Below are 22,953 nucleotides of genomic sequence, written 5' to 3'. Positions count from 1 at the left end.
CACACCAGTGCGACAATCTTTCATGATTACTGCATTGATTCCGCCATAAGATCCACCGTCTTGTTGTGTATGCTTTCTTTACGCAGTGCGCCCTCTTGCGATGAAATGCTGCCTCTGCGGGAGGAGACCAGCCTGCGGCTGCAGCCAGCATGCGAACGAAACTGCTGAAGAGGAATCGATTGAAGCCAGACCCGAAATCAACGCGTGTGGCTATTTTCCTGTCTACTTGAAAACCGTGAGTGCCACCTGCACATTCATGCATCTGCAGACCCTAGTGATTTTTTTCGTTCTCATGGGATGATGAACGAACAAGCAGTCGGTTTCATGACGTAAAGAGATGAACAGTCATGATAACAGCAGGTATAATCACATAATAATGAACATGCGGCACGTGTACCTGTGTTGCACTGAACTGCAGTGCTGCACGGTGAATGTCCTTTCACTGCGTGGTTTTGAATCGGCGCCAAAATGGGGAAAGTTGCTACGTTCCCGAATTAGGCCTACTCTTAGTTTACAATAACACGTGAAATAATCGAAGTGCTACAAATCCATCTAGTCGTGGCCTACTGTCTGTTTCTTCATTTCATTCAATCAATGTGACATTATGCTTACTTCAAGTTCAAACTGTTGAATACGAGCAGATGAATACAGATATGCAGCATGATTTGCCTTTCCAATGACGATAATCCATCTTGCTTTGGGTGCATAGTGGTTACTAACCAAAACAGATTAGCATACTATAAATACAATGGATAGGCCCATTGTTAATAACGACAACACTAATCACGTGAACCTAAAGATTCTGACGCTAGCGCTTATCAGGACCTCCTCGTGAGTCGATGGCGCGCCATCGCAATTACTTCCAATGGCACAGTGCTTGCCTGTACCGTGTTTTTGTTTGTTTGTCTGTTTGTTTTTTACGAGTCTACAATAGAGTCTACGAACCTCTTTGATGGCTACAATGCCGGTGCTGCCACGACATATGACTTTTGGGGATTTCCCTCCCCGGCCTGGCTCTGCGTACACGCCCCCCTCCGTGTACAAGCCTTTTTTAGGGTCTCGCCGCGCCGAGGAGCAGACCGCCGCTGCAGCTGCCCAGGGTAGTCGCGTCACGGGTGATTCAGGGGGTGTCGGAGCGGTGACTGGTATGCGACTGCCACTCATCGGGCCCGACTTCCGGGATGGTGCTGAATATAATCGGCCCGAGGGCTTGGAGTTATTACCATCAGTGAAGACATCTTGGTGCGTTGCCAACGCCTACATCCATCGAAGCAACGACGATCCAGCTCTCGAGGGCCGTCAGATAACTGGGAGGAAGGGGGGGGGGGGGGGGGGGGGAGGGCTAGCGATTCTAATGGAAAGCCTGACTGGAGGATGACAGTTACCATGTATCCAGCAGCCTAACATTGTGCAGTGGTCCTTGATTTCAATCGTTTCGATTTACGAATCATGACGAATTAAGAATTTCGCCCCGCATACACGAGTCTGGTGGATACAAAATTAATGTGAACTGGTTTCGTGAGGGATATACATTGTCTCATCAAAGATCTATAATTTTTGTTCTTTAAAGGCTGTGGTTGTTATTGTTGCTGCTTCTTTCAAACATAAAGACAGAAATCTACCTTAAAGAAGACTCCGGGAGGTACGTCTGGTTTCAATAATCAATCAATCACACGGGTCTTTGATTCGTTCGTCTGAATGACATAGTGCTGATGGAGCTTCCGGGGAGTAATTTTTTTTTTCAGTCGTTGTTAATCTTCGCACCGTGCGAGGTTCTCTGCGGATGTAAAGCACTTTTCATCAACGCAGTCCGCTTTAATCTAAACATGACTGCTTATCTCTCGGACACATTTCTAAACACGTGCCAATTCGTGCATTCTTCGCGACGAAAGGCAGAACAGGAATTCAAATCCTACATTATGCTCATCTGAGTAACGACATGTACACAGTGATACTATAAAAGATGTCAAGAAAATAAATGACGAAGATCTGGTTCCTTTGCTGTGTTTTTTGCCATTGGCTTCACCATTTTGGAATAAAACGCAATGCAAATAATGAAAACCTTTCCATGAAAGCAACACCGCCACAACAGCACATCAATGACACTATATGTTTACATTATATACGTACATAAAAATGATTAGTTGATATTAGAGTAGTATTACTTTTCTATAATTTCATTGATATTCAATGGGAATAAAGTAAGTAACCATAACTAGGGTGTCTCGCATAAGACCGGCATATTGAAGTGTAACCGTTCCTCAAAGAAGCAGAAACGATAGAAGAAGAAAGAAGAGGAAAAGAAGAACAAAGAGCAAAAAAGAAGATACAGAAGAAGATGACAAAGAATACCGCAGAGAAAGAGAGGGAGAGAGAGAGAGAAAGAGAGGGAAAGGTAAAACTCTTTTTATTTTAAAGAGATGTCATGTGTCGTTATCGATTTCACTGCCATGACACTTCCGATTTTAGTTTATTTCATCTGCAGTCGAGAAAAATAAATAGACGATATAATCTCTCGGTTGTATATGGGGCACGCGCGTTTACCTATCACTCCATTAGTCTGCCTCTTCGCCAGCTGTGTCCTCCACGCCCGTGCACGCCCCACGCGGAAATGCATTTAGACCGGGAGGCGCAGTGGATGATAGTTTACAAGTACTGTGCCTATTTTGGGCCGAATACCCCTACGCCGGTAGTTCGGGAACCCTTCTTGAACCCGTAGGCTTCGGACACACAGACACTCTCTCTATTACACTTTATTATATCTACTACCTCTCTCTTCAAGATTTCCACAACATTTTCATTAAAGGGACATTCCAGACGATTTTATCATGTGGTACATAAATCGACCGCTCCATGTATAGATTTGTGGAGTTTATTGTGGTCCTTGAGCAGAGAAACCAATACTCTGAAAAATCTCAAACAAATTACACTGAACAGTGTTGATGACAAAGGAGCCTCACACATTTCAGAAAATAAATGTAGCAGTGTAATTTCATTACAATACCGCTTACCTGTGTAGAACATATGCATGCCCCATTCTTTTGTTCTACTTCCTTGAGCCCCAACTCATGCATTCTTATGGTGAGGCTGCCATGTCATCATCCTTGTTCATCACAATTTGTTATACATTTTGGAAACATTCTTTTTCCTCATCCCAATCACTATAAATTCTGAGACTCTGTGATACTCAGTATAACTAATTTGTAGTTGTTCAAATGTAAAAGTCTGAAAATAATCTGGAGGTCTCCTTTAAGTTACTAACTTCCCTCGTGTTCACACAACATCATTCCATAATGACTTCGTCGTTCAGGTCCGCAAATCTGCGACCGTATATGAAGCTTATGCACGTACGCTGACAGTCAAATATTTCGAAAGTGCGTTCGTATCTTGAGTCTATTAAAGTTGTCTTTAATACATCAGAAATCTACTGAAAGTTGTCTTTAAAACATTAGAAAGTATGAAAAGTGCATACAGGCTGATCATTTCAATTTACCGTACACTTGAATAGTTTTAATAAATAATTGACCTCTACTGCCTCATTTGTCCCCTCTACTTCTGTTTTCGTTACATTCTTCTTCAAAATCTCTAGGTCTCGGAAAAGTTCAAATGTGTTTGCTGCTTTCAAGCCTTTAAACGACATCAGGATTTCGCGGCCTGTATCGAATCCGTCCGCATCATCGTTACCACGTGCAGAGACGCGCCGAAACCTCGATGTGTTCATGACAGATAAACGAAAGCTTGACGCGCGAAAATTCAGATCATCTGTTCGTGACGCAGCTCCAGAGGATGAAACAAAGCCAACAAAACAAACACAACAACCACAACGACACCAACACACGAAAAACTGGGCAAAAACTGCGTCAAGCTCTCGAATATGATTCACCGTTAGCGAACGACAGTTCTCTCGGTGGCGTCAGCCTGATATCGGTGAGTGAGACGTAGATACAGGAGAAACATGAGAGAGAGAGAGAGAGAGAGAGAGAGAGAGAGAGGGGGGGTAATTTTAAACTTCCACTTTGCATAGTCATAACTTTACGCCATACCGCAGCACTCCACATTGCAACAATCTAAAGTTTTCGTTAAAACCAAAAAAGACAACTCCACGGCATTGTACTTATATGTGACAACTTTTCTGCACTGTTTAGGAATGAGTAATAACCAATAGGTTTACACAATGAAGTGTAAAATAAAAAACAAAATGGGGGTAAAATAGGGCATACTGGTCGTATAGTGAGTACCCCCCCCCCCCCCCATCCCCCGAAAATTTCCTGAGTACGACCTTGAAAGGCACAATAGCATTGTCTGTTATACTCGCCAGTGGTGACTTTGGCGTCGCCATGACAGGCAAATTCAATGATTCAGCAGCTTGTCTGACACGAAATGCGGTTAGAGATAGTCCAAAGCTGGAATCATCGAGCTACAACAGTTCCATGGTAGAGCTTTCAATATTAAGAGCAAAGTGTGGTGAACACTATAGCAAGTTGGTAAATGAAACTAGTTTCATCCCATCTCAATGCACGCGTTGGCCGCTCGCACAAACCACAAAGCAATTTCTAAATTGATATCGCGGAGACTAAAGTGGGTGTTCTGCGAGCAACATCATTGAATGTTTACTTCTCAGGCAGAATTTCCCTGCCAAAATGTCTGGTCTGGAGTGATAATCGCTGCCAAAAAACTCTACGACCCACGAGGTAGTTATTTATTTACAAAGTCACTGGGGATCACAGACCTTACGATGTGATAGAAATATATTCTTGTGCCAAAATTAGGCAATGATAGTTGTCATGTCAGAGACGTTTACGATAATGTTCTCTAATTGATTGGTTCAAATGCAAGCTCGTGTTCTACACATTTATTTTCGAGTGTTAATAAGTGTGTGTCCTTCTTAGTTCATTTACGTGTCTGTCGAACTTCTAAATCTATCTAGTTATCTAACACTTTTCTTTGCCGATTATCCCCTCTCTTGAAGTTGAGTTTATACATTCGACTTTCTACGAGAGGTATAGTGAAAACGAAAGGTATGATGATAGGACATTATACTAGTAATACACATAATGATTCATTACTATAAGTATATTACAGATCAATGCATTACAACTGGTTCATTCAAGTTATTTTTCGCATAATCAAATCAACGTATAGGGTTAAACAAGTACATATTTAACGCGGTTAAACTATACCCTGCGTATAATGTTCATATCTACTGATGAAAGTGACCGCTGAATTACTACGTTAGACACTGTCTTGTAGACTGTGGATCACAAATGTCTGAATATATTTCTTTGCATAATACTGTGCTGATAATATTCTTGCAGTGTACTACATCCGAGTCACGTGATTAACATTTACATATGCAAGCCATAAGTAATACGAGATGATAATCATGAGTGCTCCGAAGGAAACTAGGAAGAGCTGGTACTATAGAGCTCTTTATGAGCGTGATGTGATAACGTTTAAAGATAGCAGTCCAACATTATTAGAATGTGCAAGAAGATAATGTTGCTCCTTGACATGCATAATATCCGAGTTATGCAGCTCAGGCAATCGTGTGTGTGTGTGCATGTGTGTGTGGGGGGGGTTGCTCTTGTTGAAAACACCTTAAACAATGGAAGAATATCGACTGTATTGGTTTTAGGAATGTTTTTTGTAATTTGGTCATAGAACATTTTTTCTTATTGTTTCCCCGCACTATTATCTATGTATATAGCAGCAAATAATAATAATAATAATAATAATAATGATAATAATAATAATAATAATAATGATAATAATAATAATGTAATGGAATTTAAAACTGGCTTAAAATAAGCTTTATCAAAATTTCGTGTTCCAGCATGAGACTTAAGAGGACACCATGTTTGTTTATCACTAATCAGGGTCAGCACTGTAATGTAAATTTTGTCAAATTCTGTCGTTTTGCGATGGCTATCTATGAGCAGACACCTAGAATAATTGTAGATATTGGTAGGTGAAGGCTTACTCCCCTTGTCAACTCTCCTATAGAGAATGTGTATGAAAGTAGAGACAATATAAATTCCAAACCGAGCTGAATCCTTCAGTGCGTTTTCCGCACGTTCCGTTTCTTGCGGGGACTCATACAGGGACGGTGCGTCAGTGAAATTAAACCACGTCGACAAATTACTCCTTATTAACTCTCAGACGAATTGCAAGTGTAGTCTAAAAGCTTCATCCCCATTCATACTAAGGGTGAATCTTAGAACAACGTAGACAATTTTAACAAAAAGAACCTCTAGAGGCTGAAGCGAGCACTTCAAACTTTTCACGACGGCACAGTGGGATGAAGTGAATTTTGTTTGAAATAAAGACAGAACTAACATAATTAGTCAAGAAAATGTATCTGTGTGATATAGACAGTCTGGTATTACAGACTAGGGTAATGAAGGGCTATCGGGGGCGCCGTGCATACCTTCACCCGAATATGGCTGGCGTCACGCTCGTGGCGGGGGGGAAAAAGTACATACAGACAGCGTCCTCATCAATGCTCATTAGAACGCGCACCTCATTCATGCTCAGGAGGTACGGCAGGGAGCCATGTCGGAAGGCGTTGGCCCGGAGCTGGCAAAATTTTTTTGCGATACTACAATCCTAGCCACCCGAGGTGGGAGTGTCGACGCTTACATAAAGTCTACCGAATGATCACTAGACGACACACATTTATGATATCTACAATAATCTTTTCTACTCGTGTGAGTCCATGGAAACTGAAATAATAATTGACGGTGACGCACGCCCTCTTCGTCAATTTTCATACAGGTCATTGAAACAGCTAGATTCCTATCAATGTCATCAGACAAGAATACATGTATAATGACGAGACGAAGATCACGCTTCATTTTAAGCGGAAGTAGCAGAAGAGCCCAGCATCACAGAATAGGCCTATATACTGCTTCGTCTACTGTAGCTAACAAAAATACTGGGGGGGGGGGGTGGATTAACATCAGAGTGCGAATAAGTGATAGATCATGACAACCTTACCAATCGCGATAATGTACTGCGAAATTACCTTCCTCAACTGGACAAAGGGCAGTGTTATAAGTAGAAATAGTTGATGTCCGTTCGGAAACGATGCGGACTATACTCTCCGGTCAAGCAATGGTATGATTCGCTGAGAATTCGCTGAGGGAAAATGATCTATTCGTGATGGTAGATTATCTATATCAATGCAATAATTCTCGGTGCAGCCCACTAAACACAATCCCTTCCAGCAACCAGGAAACCAACACTGCCATTATACTTTAGCCTCTTTCCTGTCACGTTATTATGGCATTAGACCGCAATAATATTTGAGGATCTCCTGCTTACAAAGAGGAAATACAAATATCGTTGAAAATGCACCGGAAGAACTCTACAGACTCACTCCACTTCCTGACAAATACCCCATGTCAGAATAATTTGGACCACAAAATGTTCATGTTCACGCTTACTGCGAAGTGTCCGCATAAAACTGCTTCAAGACCCCCCCCCACACACACACACACATACACACATGCATAATGCACACAAAACGTTGACAATATTTTTTTTTCTCCATTCTGTTGATATTCAAACAAACCATATCAAACTTTAACTTCGGTGGATATTTCGTGATAATCACATCCACACAGTCACGCTATGACGCTTGCACAGTTACAAGCACACTATATCATGAATCATGAATACTCCTGGGCGATTGTGGGAGATTACTTATACCCTGACGAAAAGGGGTCTGTTCAGTGAACTCAGCCTTCTCAAAACGTTTACAAAAAGAGGTCGGGTACCCCCTGATCGGAATGGAGCCATCCCAGGGAATAAGGGGAAATGTTCGAGGGAATACCCATCCAGGAAATTGACCATGACCGATTGAATAAATTCACTTATGACGCATCTATTACAGACTGCCACCATGAGGTCAACACTTGCCACACAAAATTGGGAGAACTTTCTCCGGCCGTGTTTCAACACAAGATAATCTTCTGGAGGACATGGACTTATTGTCGACACTCTCTAAGATAACAAAACTTAGGTATAGACGTGTTTTATCAAGTCTCGAAGCGACTCAGATAATCCTCACCATTCTTATTTCATATAACATTCACAACTTCACTTGAAGCTGTGAGGTTGAGGTTGAAAGCTTCTGATGTTGATTTTTTGTATGTCACGCCATACCGTCAATTTCTGGCTTTATTTAGAAGCTGACGAAAGCAAACAACCCACTTTTGATTGAATGAACTATATTTGTTGCGACATTGAACAGGTACTCTAATTGAATAAGGCGACAAGTGTTTGGCAGGTACCGTAAAAACACGTTCTGGCTCAAAATATCAGAAAATGGCAGGTATGACTGTCGTAGCCAACACAAGGTATTATATCTACATAATTTCATTTCACCACCTTCGAAATCTAATTACTTACAAGTCCTGAACGAAATAACTAACTCACGTGACGCGGAGCGAGTTCTCGTACACAGGAAGAGCAAAAGAACGTTTCAAAATCAACACTTCAGTATCGAAATAACATGGAAGCGTTGAAAGAGTGAAATTCTCTTTTGCATCTTTTGGCTTTCTTTCTGATTCTTGATCATTACCACGTTCAGTGGAATTAATGTGAATATTTCATGACGTGTGTGCACAGTAAATGGAAACTGCACGACCTTGAATATAGATAATGGCGGTATTGCTTTATACGGAATGCTTGGCTGTAATGTGGTTTATGGGTTCAGTGGCTGGATCTGCACACGGGTTGAATACGTCTACAACTATAATTATGCTACTGTCCCTATATCATAATTTTTACCAATGAATAAACTGGGATATTTATTGTTAGATAGCGTGGTTTGGCCTGTCTCGTTTTGCTGCTCTGGTTTCTTTGATTTTGTAGCCAGGCCTATACAATTTCACCTTTCGCCTTGGTAAGTGAAGCGCTTCATTGTTTTAACACCGCTGGAAAAACAACAACAAAACAGCTTGAAAGAACTTACCAAGGAAACTAGCGTATAAGAAACTAACGCCAAGACGGATATTGGCAAGCATATTGATGTTATCCGGAGTTCACTGTGCGAAACCTGAAGTGCACGCCCGGAGTCTTGAGCTAAATAAAGAGTCCTTTGTTGTAGGGGTTCGCTAGATCGAGACACAAGGGTCTATTCGTGGTTGTCGAAGTTTAAAGGGAGAGATGAGTAGCTTTAATAATCAGCGGCGGATGTCCATGCCCATAGGTCATTGGCTGCTGCGTATTATGTTCAAAACATAGTTTTCACGCTGAAAAGCAATTGTGTTTACGAACTATTCTAGGCTAGTGTACTGAAATCAATTCATAGAAGTTTTCTATAGCTCATATCATAATTGGTTCGTGTGGCTGAAGAAGGAAGAATCTATCACATAGCCCCCATAACATGGCTATAAAACCATTTAAGAGACTTCCGACTGTTCGTGATCTGTCATACTCTTAATTTCGGATAATCATCGAAAGTATTAAAGAGGTATAAAGACAACTTTGTTTTCAGACAAAAGAATCGCTTGCCCCTCATTGTCCTTATTATCTTTAACACAAACACGTTACAAATTTCTGAACAAAATGACCAAACTAATCATGTACTTACGGATGACCTGTATTTGAATAGAAACACTGCATGCTGCAGACACATGGCGGCTGATCTACTGAGTACTGATATAAGCACAATGGTGATGACGAGGGGTATTCTCACTTTCGAAAACAATTCTCAATGTTTATTATAAATTATAGTTGATGCAAACACGTGCATCCTAATGAGGTGTAATTAAAGGAAATTGTTCATAGTTTTGTGGCTAGGACATCTACCGCATCATCTTGGCCACGTGGCTAAATCTGGAAATGACTTGAGAGTATGGACAATGATGAAATGGTTATGTTTTGTTGGACATTAAATTGTATGCTGTCAGCTGTTGAGCGTGCAAAGGGAAACATTATACAAAGGTACAGTATTTACACATCAGAATAGAACATCAAACATAACAACTATTCCTTACTTTTCAGAGTCTATATAGACCTTTATAATTTTCCACTTCCCTATCATAAATAGTGTACAATGATATACAGCTTCACCAACCAAGGCCACAGGTTCGACTATTGTGACTAGCAAAAAATGAGTGTGTACTGTAGTCTACTTCTGCACGTAAACAGGGGATGTCCTAATGGGACAGTTTACACGGGTCAGAATAGATACATATGATTTGAATGATTTTTAGTTTGTGCACCATTGCAGTAATTTATACCTTCACACGCGGAAAAAACTAAAATCACGTTACACTTTGATCGATACTGGAACTCGAAGCTACGAGGTCGGTCTTCGCACGGAGTGTTGAATTCAAGGTTAGAGCCATGAGTACGAATGAAGTAAGGGTATGAATTGAGGATAAAGACAATAATGATTATCAGATACTTTAAGACAATAGCTGAAAGAGGAAAACAGAGAGGACGAGCAAGGTAATTAGGCGGTTGGATTAGGTTTCACTTTCAGTCTACTTCGGTGATGATTTTTTTTCCTGTAAAAACCAATCTCTATACCTTGGGCGGTGGATCTGCCACGTCTCCGCCGATGTCCACAAACACCTTGCAGGACCCCCAATTGGTCAGCACCTAGGTTGCTGACCTCACAAAACATCTGTGTTTGATGTGACCACTGGACAGCGAAGAGGTCAATGTCCTCGCTTTCTCATTTCTAACGGACTGCCCTGCATGTCCAGGCTACCTCGCTAATTTCGTTATTGAAGACAATAGAACCACAGTAACTACAGGTGACCATCAAGGATAGACTGAACGAAAGGAAATAAGAGGTCTGGACGATTTTGCACGGTTTGCTGGATCACGTGGGCAGTGTCAGCTCTGTCATGGAGCTACTGGCCGATCAAAGTGACAGACACATCCTTTTCCTCTGAATAGAAGCATCACTAATTAGTTAATGGGTTCTTCAATTAGATTTGACTGCATTACCCTGTGACCTCGATAAGGCCTTTGAGAATTACTGTATATTAACATTGCAGAAAATGTAGTCCTTTGTTATTTATACGAGCAGAAGAAAAGGTCAGCTCAAGACACATAAATATATGAAGAGACAGTAATCATTTGTTCGGGTAATCTTACAGTGCAGTGCTTTTATAGTTTGAATCGTTAGCTCTCAGCGTTCTACAAATATAATTTGGATATCTTACCGAAAAAAATGATTTTGTTTAAAAAGTAGATTCCCTACAAGACACTGTGACCGCAATGCGACCTAAGTAGGACCGCTGTAATTTACTATGATAACTATAGGCCTAGAGTTCTTTTGTGATGCATGTAACAAGGGGACCTCATTTTCAACTGCGGAGAAGCTCAGAAGGTTTGAATACGTATCACGTGATTAGTCAAACTTTCGTTCCATGCTCGCATCCTAGAATGCTACAAATAGATTCGCCCCTGCAAAAAACAAAGCGACCGCTAATCAAATCAAGGACTGGTTAATTAGGTGTATGGCACATAACTCAGTGACCTCTATGCAGTCATAGGAGACAGTTGTGTTTTAGATACGTACGAGTGGTTTATGCAATGCGAATAATGAAAACACACAGAATGATGAAGAGGTGACGATCGAAATGTCGACCAGATTGGAAAGAGCTATATCAAATTTTCTCAGTTGATTTTTTCCTTTTTTTTTTCATCCAAATATGAAAACTGCGACATTTTGAAACATGAAGATTTTATTGGAAACCCACACTAACAAACTGACGAGGTTTTTACAGTCTTATAAAGTCACTGCGTCCAAGGTATTGTAAGCATGAGTCAACCTCCTATGTACCCTTTCGAGAGGATCGATGTATTTACTACTTCTCGAGGAATTCCCACCGGGAAATGGCCCTTCCGGTTTGCCGTCGTTTCCCTATCCCCACATGGCACGATGTATCAGATTAATTGGCATGCTAATAGACGGGTGCATGATCACATTTACGACGGTCGGTGCGATACCGATTCCCGACGGAACGACGAAATCAAGCTAGGGCAGTCGAATTTATATGCAGAATTGAATGCTAAAAATGGAACGCACAAGCATCGCCGCCAATATTTTATAAGGCTCCCGGATGCAAGGGCTGCGCGTCAGATAACATGTCCCGGATGTTTACTTGTCGTCGTCGTCGTCGTCGTTGTTGTTGTCGTTTTTCTGAATTGTTTTTGTTGTTGTTCTTCTTCTTCTTGTGGTTGTTGTCGTTTTCTTCACGCGTCTGTGTGTTTCAATTTAATTCTTCTTAAAAATTTTGAGAGTTTACGGAATTATACATGAGAGTAACCGTTTCCCTGATCCCTTTCTGTCTATAGTCAGGAATTATTACAGGTAAACCACATTCGTTTTATCTTTTACAGCATCGGGGCCTGTAATAAAACCTTACATACCAAATAGCGGACATTCACACTCAGGAAGCCGAGACAAAAGTTGCTGTGGAGTATAGTTAAAACTTGCCTAGCTGACTGTAATACTAAATACAACTCCTCATGTCACACATATGAGGTGTTTACGTGTGTGTATCTTATAGAGGTAATGCGATATGATACATATCATAAATATCATCCAATAATGCAACTCTACCTCCAGTGTGATAAGGTATTTTATATCGTACTAAAAAGCCAAACAGGTGAACCATACCCGTAACGTGCGAAACGACAAGTGTACTCAAATAGTGACCCTATCAATATGAGCTCAAATATTTCAGCCCGCATGGTCTGCGTCAGAGCTATACCCGTCCCTTTCGAGGTTCCGAATTCCTTTAAGACTTTGCCTGGGTCCCAAAAGGTTCCGTACAGGGTTACAGTTTCTTATTCCGAAGGTTCGTTATAATCCGAAAATGAAATAAGGTTCGTTATTCGGAAGGTTCGGTTATTCGAAAGGTTCGTTAATCCGAACTTAAGAAGTGAGAACATGATAAGGTTCGTTGTTTACGAAGGTTCGTTTTAAAAAGCCGAAAACGAAATAAAGTTTTTAATTCAAAAGGTTTATTAATACGCACCTTCTTTCATTTTCGAAACAGCAAACCTCATTTCATTAGTTTCTGGATCAACGAACCTGCGGAATAACGAACCTTTGGAATAACTAATCTTCGGAATAATGCCGCAATGTTCGGATTAACGAATCCTTTTCATTTCCGGATGAAGATACTACTATATTTGAATTTGTGTGTTTGGAAATAACGAACCTTCGGAATAACAAACTTGCTCTTTTCATTTTCGGATTAACAAACCTTCGGAATAACGAATACCATCCCGTAGATGATGGTTTGAACTCAGTCTTGGATTCCAATGCTTCATCACACGACTGCATTTTCAAGGAAAACGTTTATAGTGAGAGAGAGAGAGAGAGAGAGTCAATATCCCAAAGTTCTGAATCAAATGCAGTAATGCCACCTATTAGAGGCCCACAAAATTAATGACACGTCGTCGTCCGAAACAGCCACTGAGGCGTTAAGGGTTAATTCGAGTGACTGCCCATTCATGTCAGTCTATATGTCAGTGCAGGGAGGTGATCGAGCCTCACCTCCTTGGTCATTGTCGCCAGGTCATGCATCCACAAAGTTATTAACACCAGGGAGGAGTCTGTCTGTCTCCCACCTCCCTGGTAACACTTCAGCATTCCAAGTTGTAATCATTACCAACAGTGTCAGAGGAACTCACTGGAGACCATACCACCAGAGACATGGGGAGGACATTCGATCGCCAAGGAATTACGGGGTCGCGTGTGTGGTGTCTCCCAGTGGAGGTAATAAAGACGCATACAAGTGTATATAGTCTTGACTCTTTGAGTGCCAGGGGCAACATATTCATACACAATGCCAATAACTTTTTAGGATGATGGACACGAGAAGGTTAGGAACGCCGATGGGGATTCATGCGTTACATAAGCTGCTTCCTCGTTGGGTTTCAACTGTTTTCTTTGGAGGAAATCATCAGGTTTAATGTGATCGTTACAGTAATTATTGCACACGTTGCTGTTCTTATCAGTCATTGCTGATGAGTCACCGCGTTTTATCTTCGAGTGGTCTCGCAGTTGCATCGCGAAGCATAGTACTTCTGAAAAAAAGTGCAACATAGCGTAAAGTAAGACATCATGTGCAAAGCATCATGGGATCGCAATAGCATCATGGGATACCCGATTTGCTCCAGGACAAGGTAGCATTAGACAGGCAGGAGGATACGAAGATAATCAAACATACACGTAGCTTAGACGGCAATACAAAGTAAAGTGAATCCTTGACGAACCAGTCGCACTATATCTACCATGGATCAGAAAATCACAGAATGAAAACATGTCAATCGTATCTGCCAAGATTTTAAAGATTATTTGTTTTTTGTTTTTCTTTCAACAACAACTTCAGTAACGATATCCACTGTCTTCAAAGGTGCCAGATTGCACATAACAGAGACGATTTGCATCATTTGGAGTGAAATTAGGCTGCCATCCAGCCATAAATAACGATATCAAGATCTGCATATCCATTAGTAACGTCAACAAGAGACCCGAGGGTCACGCGCTCACCTGAGTATCGCAATTTCACCTTCCATGCATTCTTGCACATTCTTACCTGAGAACATTGAAAACTTAGGTCTGCATATGGACCCCCCCCCCTCCCCTCAACTCCAGGGAGTGTGGGGGGGGGGGGGGGCAGGCAGCCCTGGATCTGCAATGAACAAACTTGGAACTAAAGTCATCCATGTATACAAACTCATGTTATTAACTCTGCTTTATCATTTCTTGTTCTAGAGTAGAAGATTTTAAATATGAAATTCCTTAATGCGGGGGGGGGGGGGTTCCCTCTAGGGGTCCCCAAGAGGGACATGGTGCCCATTTGAAGTGTTTGAGATTCTATCCCCCTAGGGATGCTACCTGCTAAGTTTGGTGAAAATCAGACATGGGGATCTCAAAGTGAAGATGAAAATGTACAATTTAGGCCCAATTGGGACCCTCATGGTGTTCTCAAGAAGAAGATGAAAATGTAAAAAGTTTACGCACGACACACGACGGACGACGCACGACGCACGACGCACGACGCACGACGCACGACGCACGCCGGACGAAGAGCGTTCGCAATAGCTCACTTGAGCCTTCGGCTCAGGTGAGCTAAAAAGTCGAAAAATGCGTGTAACAGTCGTGGACGTTTCGCTTTTAGTTTTACGATCTTTCCACCTGAGGTCATACCTCTAAGAACGGATGTTTTGGTCATTCGTTGCTAGGTATGAGCTCATATGATTTTGCTCGACGAGCTTCTCCATTTAGACCCTCACATAACAACTGGAGTCGCAAGATGGAACATCGCGTCATCCCCTTCTCCCCGAACCTGTCCCCCTTTCATCAACCCCTTCTCTCTAACTCAATTCCTCCCCTACCCCCTTCCCTAGCCAAGGATCCCTTAAGTGCCTCTACCAGACGGTCAGAAGAGAGATAACTTGGTGGCGTTGGCCTTTCAAACACGCAGGACGAAGGAACAAGGGTAATACAAACCAGGCCAGCGAAACTGATGGAGGGAGACATAAATGTCAGAGATCGCGAATTTCCTTTCAGTTGAGATCGAATAAAGATTACGTGTGATGGTGCTTAATACAGACAAAAAGTGGTGATTTTCTTTTTTTCATCATCTTCAGATCCGATGGAGGTTTCAGCCTGTTTCAAAGGCTCCTAAACTGTTGCCATTGCGCCGTAATCACACAGACAGAGAGAACCAAAGCTTGCCTTTGTTGGCGGCGTGTGACCTTCTGGTCGGTATACAGCATGAAATAAAGCGAAAAGGGCCTCTGACAAAGGCTACTATTCCTCTAATAGACAATTGCGATCACGAACACAGACAGGAGATGTAATAGAGCCATGGATCAGCGGATGAGGCAAAAACTTCTCAAGCCAAAAGAAAAGCTTGGATTAAGAGGACAAAATCCCGCCTGTGCTCCCCATTTCCGTTGTCGACTTGTTTGAGACGGTTCAGACGTCGAACTGCAAATGAGCTGAACTGAAAGACAGAGTCGGGCATGCCTCAACATTCTAGATCCAAAATGGACCTTTTTCCACAATATATCATGAGGGTATCAGTGTTTGTAGCTCCCTTAGTCCTAGTTCTAGTTCTGTTAAAGTTTCAATGCTCTACTCAAGACACTTCCTTTCCCCTTTTATGAATAATCACGTAATAGTTTGACAGGATGATTTTTTTTTTAATGAAATGTTTACATCATAGGTGTAACATGTCCCCAGAGCGCTTGCTCTAAAAAGTGATTTTTCTACATCACAAATTAATGTGTTGCGTTGATTGGTACATGTATAGCTAAAAAGTTAAGATAAGGCCTAACCAAAGTTCAGAGGTACAGCTGAAAGGACTACTGGAAATTCCGACATTCAACAAAGCAAAGCACAAGAGGTTCATCTTCATGCAGTCCCTCAGAGACATATTAATGCGGGTATAACTCTAATTATGTACTGTTTGCACTACACTGGCTTTTCTATACAGTCAGAGTACAAACAAAATACAGAGAATGAGTGTTTTCAATCTATATACAGGTTACCCTACTTTCGGTAATTGCTGGTACCTGAATTATGCCTCGATTTAAAAAAAAAAAGAAGAAGAAGTATTAACTATACCAAATGCAACTTTCATGGTCTCCTAAACCAGAAAGGCAACAATCTTGATCATTCTAATTTCTGAAAGTGGTCATACGCATTACGATTACAAAAAGTGAAAGTACTGTATTTGATAATAAATGATAACGCAATAAAATTGAATGAGCGGCCGACCTGATTTGTCTTTGTGCAGATCACTGACTTGTCCCAATGCGAACAAAGGCTTCTTCAACTTCAAGGAGACTCGTGGGACCTTAAGAATAACATCGAGTAATCTTGGCTGTGATAACGAGACGCTCCATCAATCAAAGGTCTTGGTTTCCTTTCAGGGCGATTTCCCGCTTTCCACTTTTGATTTTAACTGGCTGGAGTTTAATCATCGGTCACGCTGCAATAGCGATGGCAATGTCAAGGTCTCGTTGACGGCACCCTTGACGATACATTTTTTTTTTTTCACCACAGCAAGCACAAACGATACTATCGAAGGAGTTAATAGACCGCTACTGTCTGTCCTCAAGCAGTTTCGTGACAGGTGCGTTTCGTATGCTTCCACTACCGTTGTGAGCATGATTGAGATAACCATGGAGGTAGATAAGCAAAACAAAGGAAAATTAATGCATCAGGTTCTTTATTATTATCATTATCATTATTAATGAAGATATCATACACAGGTAAATATAATCAGCTTGCCTCTCTGTTTTCAATTTTCCCTTTATTTCTCTCTACATTTTCTTTCTCATTTCCTTCTCTTAATTCTTTCCTCTTTCTTTTCCTCTTTTCTTCTTCATCATGTCTTACCGACGGTTTTTTTTTTTACCAGTGAGTACTCCAGTATACCAATTCCCCGACTTCTCTACCTCTCACCTATATAGATTGACCTATGAAAGTTGTAACCCTCATTCACAAGTAGGCCCTACACTAAAACATAACACCTTGTAAGCATTATCATTTACGTGTTGAAATATAGCATGTTGAGGGTATTTAGTTTACGGCTATCTGTTTCATATCTTTGATGGTCATGCAATATTATGTTGAAGCTGCTGGTAAATGGCATCCGCTCTGCAGAGATACAGCGTGCGTGCAACTCACGTGCGCTGGTCTACCCCCCCCCCCTCCCCCCCCCCCCCCCTCATGGAGGCGTCGTTCATTATACTGTACATTTTCTCGAGTAACGACTGCACATCCCATTATCAAGTAAGATTAAGACGATGTACTCCTTTCAAACCCAGTGCCTTTGCTCTCGAAGGAGGCTCGTAGTCTACTAATGGCGCTCTCATTCATATATATCAGTGATATTTCACAAAGTGATTATGCATGTGATGCACGTCTTACTGGCAGCTATAGAAGCAAAATTAATGTATACGGGGGTCTTCGGGAGGTGGTCATTTCACGCGGGTTAATAAATGCGGGTGAGCCATACATAGGAGTAAGCACGGCCTCGGATGTAACTCTGCAAAAGGGGGTTGGGGTTAATCAGTAAGGGCATTTGCAGACGTTAACGCCACCTGCTCGATGATTTAGGCGCGAAAAAAAGACACGTATATTATTGGACAACATTGCGGGTTGCTGATTCGCTACATTTCCATCACAATACAGCACATGCTGTAAGATGAATATTGATCGGGAAAACAAACCGGATTCGACGAAAAATCCATCCGCCGAGTTCACAGCAAGGGCAGATGAGGTGGCGGGTGTGAAGAAAATTATTAGGTGGCGGAGGCGGCGGTGGTTGTATGTGTTATTCGCACAGAGGTAACATCCTCCCTGGCGTTGATGCAGGCGTAGGTAATCATCTGTCCGTCATCATGCATGGATATTGTCTTCGTGTGCTTTTTATGGTGAAGCTTAAAGATTATCTATCAGTGCAATAGGTTTCGTTCAACACCAACTTCCCAAAACAAGGAGAAAATGATCACTGAGAATCCTATAACCCATCATAAAACATTCCCTTTTATGTTCTCACCCTCTACTTCCCCTTACACCCGATGTCTTTTTTGACAGATTTACCAAAAATCTTGCCACCATACAAGCCCTGCAAGCATGCCAAGACACCATCTCCCCCATCCAATGAGCCAAAGACCGTCGCTTGGTAACGATGGTATCATCAAAGAGGTGGAAATCTCAACCCCTGGTATATGGGCTCTTTGTCGTTCTCCATGACCTATGGAGTTCGTCGTAATCTTTAACAAGACAGGAGCAGTCTCTTTCTATTTTCCTTGGTATCTAATTCTTGTCGTACCTTAACCCATACACCCCGGGAACCTTGTGGGTCTTTTGCAAATACAAAGTATACGCGTGAGAATCTATGTGGAATTTGACTGTGAAACCTCTCTCTCTCTCTCCATCATTAATTACTCACACACACACACACACACACACACACACACACACACACACACACACACACACACACAACACACATAAACACACACACACGCACACGCAAACACCCTTCCATGTACTTTTATCTAGTTTAGATAAAAGATGTCTACAATGTTTATGTTTGATGGAATCATTATAATAATCCTTCAGACACCCACATGTAAACTCGAGACTCGTCTCGCTTGACAAATTCCCTTGACCGTTAGGCACCCTATACATGCCTTCCCCATCACTGATCCGTCATGCGAAGTCCTCAATCAGAACTAACGAATATTGCACGCGTGACCATCACATTGAATTGCTTTTCATTCCATTCAAAGTGTAATTTTTTCCTATCTAATACTCAATCATCGGTTGCTGTCTCTGCCGTGTTGACTTATTGACTCGTTACAAGTAGTTTTGTTAAATCAATAACAATTATCGCTTGGTGTGTATGTTAAAATAGATCTAGGTAATATAAAATGAATACATTAATTAACGTTATTATCGTTATGTTCAAACGCATGGCCGTCATTGATAACTCCTTCCTCTAAACAAGAAACCGATTCTAAGACAAACCGAGTGTGTGCTTATATAGGGAGTCCAACAAAGCTATGTATCCACAAACTATATGGATAGACAGAGATACATTGTGCGAGAGAGTAAAACAAACGTATCATGCAATATACAAAAATATTCTTCATGCATTTCTCTATTTATGTATTCATTAAATCATTCATTTGAAATAAAGAGGTGTATGCTGCTATAGGCCTACATAATATACAATTATATGATATGCATGTAATAGTATAATATATATTCTTCTTCTCTCTCTCTCTCTCTGTATACCTATAATATATATATATATATATATATATATATATATATATATATATATATATAAATATATATATAATACACACATTGTATATGTATATATATATATATATTTATATATTACAGAGAGAGAGAGAGAGAGAGAGAGAAGGAGAGAGGGAGTGAAGATGAGAGAAATGCAGAGAGAATGAAGGGAGAAAGGAAATGTTACTTAGATTAGGGAATCATGTGACATGTGTAATGCCAAGTTCCGACGGGAGACCTAACTCGATTAAACCATTTACATCGTCCGGATACAGGGTGTCGAGATCAGGTGATGATCACATCTGTCATATGTACATAGGACCTACTATTTATGACAAATAAACATACGTATATGTAGGTATATATTGTATGTATAATTATATGCACTTTTCTGAAAAAAAAAGAAGGAAAAGTGAGATGAATAATGATGTCAAAACCACGCACCGTTTTCTCCTTCCTTTCTCATATCTCATTATGGTCCTATCAGGGCCGCATGCACTAACCCATTTTTTTTTTCTACTGGTTCCACCTGTCTGTCGGTACCACTATTGGTACCCAGTTTTTCCATATTTTATCGGTCTATTCCTGAAAAATATACAGGTCCGACATTGTCTTACTGGTCGGGGACCGTCAGACCAGTGCTATAGTGTGCATGCAGCATTATGATTATATAAAAAATGTAGGGCCTATGCGTAATTATATAATATAAACATATATATTTTATACATGATTAATGTTGTTCTTATTACAAACATAATGTTTTATAATCAAATCAAATATTTGTGTTTTCATTATTGTTGTTAGTCTAATAACTATTTTCATATACTAGTATACTCTTGCCATTGTGATCATCACTATATACATTGTCCTCTGTGACCTCTCAGTCTTACAAAAAATACTACATAATATGTAGTAAATGTCATAAAAGAAAAATGACGGAATAATAATTATACCTGAGAGAGCTGTGTTTATTTTCTGTCTCAATCACTTCATAAACTTGAGGAGGATATCATCATCGAGATAGACAACTTGGATTGTATATTTCTGGATTCTTTTCTCTCTTGATTTGGTTTTATCGAATCTTAGTTCCTTTTGTAGCACTTTACTTTCCATTTTTCCCTCATACGACACTTATGTCTTGTGAATCACTATACCTACCTCCCCTCCCCCTCCAAAAAAATCCAAACAAAACACACACGCACACACACTGACACACACTGACACACACACACACACACACACACACACACACAAAGAAACGTACCAACTCTTGCTCATGTTTCATCTGGCATACGGTTTGGGGTTATATTTGCATTGTTATTTTTGTATAGAAAGTGACGAATTATTTTGTTAGTGATAACATAACATTACAACGCATGATTTCTCAGTTCTCACCCGATCAAGTTTCACGGACTCCCTGCAATCTCACCCGCGACATACATTATTCATACATGGCACACTGATACAGTATGCTGCGCGTCGATGAAGCAAAATAATGTTTCATTCTTCGGAAATTGGAGTCGGTAAATCCTTTCTCACCCTTCACGTTTCATTTCCTCTTTCCCGCTCATCCCCGATACACGCATGACTGATGAAAATAGTCTGCGTACAAGGTCAACAATCGATTACTCATCAGAAGTAATGGTATCTTTATACCTCGCTCACGACGAACGTGTCTTCCCCGCGAATCCCCCAACGCTCGATCCTCTGCTATAAATATCGATCAGACCTGCAGGCAGGGAGGGACCAACCTGCTGCCGTTTCCCAGACAATGCTATCCATGACAATGAACCAAGGAAATGATGACGAATATATTAGAATATTCTATTTATCAAGGTGAACGAAGGGCACGTATAAACATGGAATCTCATCTACACTGCGTGTGACCACGGAGCTGAGCCCAGAGGCCCGTTGTATAAAAGTTACAATTATGGTAACGGTAACTTTGCCATCCAATGGTAGGTATCAAACTACCATGGCAACAATACTCAACAGCCATTCAAAATCAGGAATTCCATGGAAGTTTACCATTGGATGGCAAAGTTACCATTGTAACTTTTATGCAACGGGCCCCTGTGACGGAAAAAGCATTTGCCACCACTGTTAACAGATCACAGTCACGCGTGACGATCTTGAAATAACGAGTCTGTTCTACTCTTCCGTGTAACTGACCCATCCACTGGCTTTTCGCTCTCATTGATCCATGAAATATTTTCATATTCATCTGTCAATATATCTGAGAGAAAGCTATGGGAATAATTCGTCGATGAGTATGCCTCGATGAGTTGCCCAAACACCACAAGATTTAGAAGAAGGCAAGTAATGAGAGCAGGTTAAACAACAGACATGACATCAGTGTGATTATTAGGTCAAATATCCGAAATGCTCGGACGCACAGGTCATGAGTACCTGAGTCACTGCAAATATTAACGCTGGAAAAAAATTAACAAAGAACCTTTTATCCAAAAAAAAAAACAAAAACCTCTATTCCCCCCCCCCCCCAAAAAAAAAAACACACAAAAAAGAACCCACAAAACCACACACAGTGAACAGAACAAAACAAAACAACAAATAAAGACTTCAGAATGAGGAGAAAGAATGATCATTGAAGATGTACAGAGGATCGAGGACGAGGGTAAAAAGAAAAGATGGCACAGAAGGAGACGAAAGCTATAACAAAGGGAAAGGATGAGGGAAATTAAAAGCATTGTTAAGAGGATGGTGTGAGAGGGGGAGGAGGAAGACAAGAAGATGGAAACGAAGAAATAGAGGTACGTACGTATGCACCGGCGGATATTTCGGCAGGGGCTTGTTGCTGTGGTATCAGATCATCCTGGGCACCAAGACCTCCTCCTCCTCCTCCTGCTCCACCTCCCGCAGGCCTCCCGTACCCTACCGGTAGTAATCCCACGAATGCAGACAATGTAAGGACTACGTAGATAAACGGGTAAATCCTCCATATACATGATATGACTGTGTAGGGTGACTCACGGAGCTCCATACTGATTGATGTGTATTTCGAATGTGAACGAAACACAAATTACCAGGAGCGATTATCGATGATCATAAAGAGGAAGATGGACGAACATCGTATGAGACCAGTATTTTCCCGAATCAAATGGAGAACGGGAGAA

The 22,953-nt window shown here is 41.1% G+C and overlaps 1 protein-coding gene across 1 annotated transcript in view; it reads right to left on the bottom strand.

The window, feature by feature from the left end:
- The window catches only part of LOC139726260 (matrix metalloproteinase-24-like), a 32,053-nt gene extending 9,388 nt beyond the window's left edge, over window positions 1-22,665 (bottom strand). Inside the window, exon 1 of the mRNA XM_071637326.1 lies at window positions 22,599-22,665. The gene's annotated coding sequence lies outside the window, so the exon portion shown is untranslated. The remainder of the gene's footprint in view (window positions 1-22,598) is intronic.
- Between the last annotated feature and the right edge of the window lie 288 nt (window positions 22,666-22,953).

The sequence above is a fragment of the Diadema antillarum genome, unplaced genomic scaffold, assembly GCF_040938485.1.
Source record: "Diadema antillarum isolate AM-2024a unplaced genomic scaffold, OU_Dant_1.0 seq00000082_RagTag, whole genome shotgun sequence".
NCBI lineage: Eukaryota > Metazoa > Echinodermata > Echinoidea > Diadematoida > Diadematidae > Diadema > Diadema antillarum.
This window is presented reverse-complemented; position numbering and strand designations above follow the sequence as displayed.